The sequence below is a fragment of the Gavialis gangeticus genome, unplaced genomic scaffold, assembly GCF_001723915.1.
Source record: "Gavialis gangeticus isolate Ggan-Ray unplaced genomic scaffold, GavGan_comp1, whole genome shotgun sequence".
NCBI lineage: Eukaryota > Metazoa > Chordata > Crocodylia > Gavialidae > Gavialis > Gavialis gangeticus.
Window position 1 is genome coordinate 47,323,388 of NW_017728997.1, and position 6,659 is coordinate 47,330,046.

Sequence of the window (6,659 nt, forward strand, 5' to 3'; positions counted from 1 at the left end):
CCTGCCCCCCCCCCCCAACTACAGAAAGCATATAGACAAATCGGAGAGAATCCAGCAGAAAGCAACAGAAATGGTTAGGGGACTGGGACACCTGACTTAAGAGGACAGGCTGAGGGAACTGGGCTTATTTTGTTTGGAGAAGAGAAGACTGAGAGGGGATTTAATAGCAGCCTCCAGGGGTTACAAAATGGATGGAGCTAGATTGTTCTCAGTGGTGGCAGATGACAGAGCAGGGAAAAAATGGTTTCAAGTTGCAGCAAGGGAAGTTTAGGTTAGATATTAGGAAAAACTTTCTCACTAGGAGGGTAGTAAAGCACTGGAATAGGTTATCCAGAGTGATTGTGGAATCTCCATTCTTGGAGGTTTTTAAGACCTGGCTAGATATGTCTTGGCTGGGATGATATAGTTGAGCATGGAGTTTGACTAGATGACTTTTTGAGGTCCCTTCCAACTCTAATTTTCTATGATTCTCTGGTTCTATGAAGTGAGATTATGATCACTGGCAGGGCCAGGGGTGAAACCAAGACTGTGTAGACCTGAGGGTACCCAATACCTACCAGAGCCACTAGGGGCCCCTATTCCTGAATTCCCAAGTAAATTACAGAGGGCACATCTACACAAGACACTAAATGATCAGTAGACTAATTCTACTGTGCATTAGCACATCATGGCAAAAGCCATGCTATTATGCTAATGCAGAGTAGAATTAGTCTACTGCGCATTAATGTCACTTAAAAGGTGTGTGCTGGTACTACTGCACAGTGGCACCAGTTACTATACATTTAGTTGGTACCTATTATTACAGGTACAGTAACCCCGGCACATTCATGCATGTGTAGACATGCCCAGAGTGAGCAGAGACCTACCAAGTGGCTTAGTGATTACATGGTGTAACTTTGGTTGGATGCAGGGATGCATCCAGTTAAAAGGAGGGGGAAGAGGTGATGTAATGGACTGTAATGTTGAGTGTCATGTAATGTAATGTTGTAACATGAACTATAGCTCCTAGATTCCTCTAGGAGACTTAAGGAATGAATTGTAATGTGAACTACAATTCCCAGAGAGCTGCAGGGGACGGGAGGAAGCAGAAAAACAGCAACGGAGCACGGGACAGCCACACAGAAATGCATGGCTGGAGACTTGGAATGAGCAGCAGAGCCAGGACTCAGCAGCAGCAGCAGGGCTCAGATGTGGGAGACCTGGCAGACGACAATGAAGCACTCCTGGGACCAGAGGCTGGTTGGAAGTCCCTCCAGAGTTGTGGGAGAGTTTAAGTTTTCTTACATGTATGTACAGTGGTATTAGTGTTCCCTACATGTTACCTGTTCGTACTCGCTTGTTCCTGTCCCTTTCTCCCTAGCCTGTTGGCTTGTGACCCTAATCCCAGCATCCCATATATAAAAGTAGGAACTTCCCTTGCTGGCTCACTGTGCCAGTTCCTGGAGTTGTAGGGTTTGCTAAAATGGGTTGAATAAGCAGGCATCAACTATGCATTGAGTATAAACTTAACACAGCCTTTATGTATACGATCAGCCATGTGATCAGACTGGCTGACAATAGGGATAGTGTGGAGTTAAACACAAACCCAAAGTGCATTTCTATTCTACTCCTTTTATACATTAGAGGTACTTACATCAGGCTGACATAATTAAATATTACTCCTTGCTGATTAATTGTTTTTATAATTAGGCTTTATGTTTTTTGTAGCCAGGTCTGGTTCTATCATTCTTGTAGTAACAGGGTCAATTAGCTCCCTGCTACAAGGGGGGAGAAGAACAACTTACTGAGGAGTTGAGACACTGGCCACTGATGATAATGGCGTCCTGTGGCAAAGTAACACTCACACCTACAGAGAACTAGGATTAACCAGATGGAAGGAAGCATAAAAGCGACCTGATCACAGTAAGCAACCCCTGGAAGGGGCCGAGAGAGAGAAGTTAACCCAGACAGTTGAGTCAGCCTGTGCGGAGGCATGGGGATGGAGAAACAGTGCTGGTGTATATGAGCATCCTGGGAGAGACAAAATCACTTACCTGTGTTGTTGTAAAGCATGAGTGAGACTGCTTGGAGAGATGGGAGAGAGGAATGCCTCGACGATGACTACAGGGGCAATAAAAGACAGAAGGTAAAGAGGGTGAGTTTGGTGGAGAGCCACTCATCAGCCTGAGAGATTATAAAGTGGACATTGTTAATCCTGTGTCCTAATGTGATCACTTTATGTTCCTTTTTTGCTTGAGTACAAAGTCATCTTCTTTGGAGGAATAATTACAAGAGCTACAGTTTCCCTTCGTTTGTTTATTTTATTGCTCTAATCTCCCATCAAAGGCATGGCAGGAAAGTGAGCAAACTAAGCCAGGTACAACCTTTACTCACTGTAACAATTCTACATACTGTCCTGATGCTCAGCTATATTTAGAGCAATGCACCTTTAAAATGTAGTGATTAATAAACTTATTAAAGTACAGCAACCCCTACACACGTATTGTTTCAGGTTTAGTCATACCACCCTATGTGCTTCTGTCTACTATTGCAGTTTGTACCGACTTCATTCATTTCAAGATGTTCTTGAAAAGATCCCAAATGTTCTGATGCATTCCACTGTCCTCCAAAGAACTTAGGACTTCCAAGCTTTTAACTCCTCCTGGCCTGCTTTATGGCCCAAAAACTCCACTCCTCTTCTTTTTATTTTCATTGCTTTAAGCATGCTTTGTTTGAAATATTTCTGCCCTTTCGTTGTTCTGAGAATCTTCTTAAGCAGCAGCATAGCCATATGACACTAGTAGTCACTGAGCCTACAGTTTGAATTCCTATGAAAAAACAAACAATGCTCTAACAACGGGGTGGAAGCTTATGTTTTCACTGACACTACACGAAGGTCTGAGTGAATATGTCATTTTGCACACCTTCTACCTGTGCATTAATGAATATGTAAACATAACCTACACAGTGGGTATGCTTTAAACCACACACTTTTGGCTGTGAGTCTCAGCCACTGACACTATGTTTTATACACAAACCTCTGTGCAGTAATAAATGGACTCCATTTGGACTGTAGCAACTTGGATCTTTATTTAAGTGCACTGTATTTAGTGCTTCTGTGTGTAGGCATGAGGTGCATTGTCTACTCAGAGCTGTTGCAAAGTTCTCCAGGTACCTGGAGCTTCCTTGTATCACATGAAGGCAGTATGGGACTGGAAAGAAGCCTAGGGACAGGATTTGAAAGAATAAAGAAATTCATAAGTGAGCCACAGTCTTCAAGTATTACAACCCTGCAGAACAAGTACAACTACAATGTGATTCCTTAGAAGGAGATCTAGGAACAGCATTAATGCAGAACCAGCAACCCACGGCATTTGCAACCCAGGGCCTGGCAGACATAAAAAGAGGGCATGCTCAAATTCAAAAGGAACTCCTGGTTGTGCTCTTTGGAATACAACAAGTCCACCAGTTCCTTGGCCAGAACCTGCCCCCCGTACACCATGTGATTCCACTTCGCTCAAACTCAGGATTATAGTGATCTTGTCAGCAGACCGCTTCCCTATTATCTTCCTGTGGCTTTTCAATATCCATGCTCCTTTCCCCCACAGCTGATACTTATTCAGGAAGTTCTCTAGACTCCTGTCCCTAAGAGGAGGTTGCCACACCCATGGCACCAACAGAGTACCCGGACATACCGCTACATGCCTTAACAGCCTCCCCATAAAATAACTAATAAACAGCCCTGCTCTAGTGCTTCCCTCCACATCCATTGTACGGCAGCAGACCCGTATATTTTGCATATGTGAACAGATACACATGTGGCTTACTCCAGCCTCTTATTCAAACTTGTCTTGTGCACCTCCACCCATGCTACCCTTTCACCTCCAGAAAAACAGGCAGGTTTCCCTTTGGACCTGACACATCTTCCTTCACGACAGCAGGAACACCAATCTGGTGTACAGGATAATCAGCAGCGGCACTGCTTTTACAACTCCCACCTTTCCAACAAAGAACAAGTTCCTCCCCCTCTATAAGGCCAATATCTGGCATAATTTAGCCACCACCTTCCGCCTCTTCTCCCAACAGACCTGAATTGAAAGAGTTGCCCAAGACCTTAATCCTTGATTTGAATATTGGAATCCCCAGGCCCTCTGTGACGACGTGGACTGACTACACCTTGGTGAGGAAGGGGTTAAAGAGAGTCACTTCATTGGGTTGCCCCCCCTCTCCCTATGCTTGCAGCTGATGTCAAGCCTGCAGGAGTGATATAAAAGGGGGATTAAAGGTCAGAGAGAGGAGGACTCTCAGTGCTGACTAAGCCTGGCTCCTGGTCAGATAGGTGGATTCCCAGGTCAGCCCAGGCACCTGGGTAGTTGTAGCACAGGGACTGGGGAGCTGCCCCATTATATTTTGGTGGAGATGTAGGCATATGAGCAATCCTGACCCTGGCAACAATGTGGATTTGGACAGGGCAGGGGAGAAGCGGATCACAAACAGTGTCTCTCCCCACCTTCCCACACCATGGAGATGGAAACACTGCTGAAATGGATGGCTCTCTAAGAAAGGCAACTAATTAAGGACTTAGCAGTTCAAAACCAGCAGCAGCAGCTGGTGCAGCAGATTGGTGCCTTATTGTGACCACCTGCACCAACAGCGTCCCTGAACTGGCTGCGCCAAGCCAAAGCATTCCCATCTGGCTGACCAAGATGGGACCAGCTGATGACCCTGAGGTGTATTTAGAGATATATAAGAGAGGGGTGGCTGCCACACAGTGGCCTTCAGAGCAATGGTCAGTGATTGGGGCTCTGTACCTGTCAGGGACGGCCCGGCTGGCCTATCGGGGTCTCAATGCTGAGATGGGTCGTGATTCACAGGAGATGAAAGCCACAATAGTGGACGTCCTGAACATTTCAGAGGAGACCTTCAGACAGCACTTTTGTGAGGAGCACTACCCACCTGGAGGCTGACCCCTCTTTGTTGCCCAGCAGCGATGAACTGGTGTTGGCACTGACTCAAGCCAGATGACAAGACAGGGAAGCAGGTGGTGGAGCAGTTCACCCAAATATGCCTCTGGGGGTGGAAATTGGCTATTGCAGCATCAGGCCAAGGCAGTGGCAGAGGCAGTGCACCTGACAGCAATAACTGGCAGTGGAGCCCTCCAGAGGGCATACTGCTGAGGAGACCTGGACACCTGGAGGCCCAAGACCAGCCCCAGAGGCAGGCAGGCAGACAGGGTACTCAGTGCTAACTGGAGCCATGTCACCAGCCAGGATGAAGAACCCTGGACCCAGGGGACTGGGGTCTCTGCCAGGCATAAGTTGGAGACCCCCCTAGACCCTTTTCCTGAACTGGAAAAGATGGTCCCAGCTAGTCCCAAAGGGATGGGAACCAGAAGCCAGGAAGTAGGGGACCAAGGGAAGCTGCTGCCCCATGAACGGTTCTCAAAGCCTTCCGAATCATGGCTGAGGATAATGGGATAGGCTACAGGGTCCACCAGGCCTACCAAGCTTGGCTTTGTGTGCCTTCCCACTGACAAGAGTCCCCGAGCCCATGAGGGGAGTTTTACATCCTCATGAAGGCACTGGATATGCACAATATTCAGGAGCTCTCTGGGGTCTGGGAGTAAGGATTTTCTAATAATTGTTTAGGCCAGGCAGAAACCCCACAGGTGCAGGTTACTGCGGAAGCAGGCTAGTGAGGGAATTAGCCTGCGCCTACACCCAGTCTGCTGACCAGAAGAAGGCAGGGCCCTGGGCATATATAAATCCCAGGGCTGGGACTAGAGGGTTAGTTCTCTGGCAGCAGCCAAGGGGGAAGGAGCAGTCATAGACGAAGCTATTGGAGATGCTTGACTGCCTGTTCTGATGCTGGTAGGATTAAGGGGCTATAGGAGCTCATAAGTGGTGGTGGGGAGGAGGCCCATTAAACCAAAAGAGAAGCTTGTCTTCTTAAAATGGATAGAGAGTGGACCCTGTGTTATTGTGTTGTAGCCCAGGGGCTTGTGCTTTCTATTATTATTTAAACCAGTGGACTGGGCTGAGGCTATTGCGGTGGAGGAAGCCTCATTGGGGCACACTACAGTGTGGAAACCCCAGCGCCAGAGGGCCTGGAGACAGGGGGTGAGCAGACCCCAGTGCCAGAGGGCACAGTGACGGGTGGGGGGAGCAGACCCCAGTGCCAGAGGGTGCAGTGATGAGGGGGTGAGCAGACCCCAGTGCCAGAGGGTGCAGTTACTGAGGCCAGACTAAACTGAGGCCTCAAATGAGAAGACAATGTCTACATACCATCTGCGAGGCATAGGGCATGATTAAGGGGCCATTTTTGAGTCACACATCTAGCCCATAAGGCTTGGGGGTATCGTAAGGCACCTCCTAAGTGTGGGACCCAATAAAGGGGCCCAACAACCCACAGGGTTTAGAGGAGTCTGTCAGGACTGACCAAGCGGCAACTCAAGGGCAGCCTCCCAATCCATCCTTTATGTCAGCACGATGTGGCAGGAGGGATTAATAGGTGCTCATAGGGTGGAGCCAGCATGGTCACAGTGCCCTAGGGACATCATGGCCATCCCTGGGGAGGCTGTATCATGACAATTGGCCAGATCTGGGCATAGTTGTACTCCATGTGCAGGAAGTCTTGAGCCCGATGTCGGAGGTGGCCAGAAGCGAAACAAGCATCTTGCG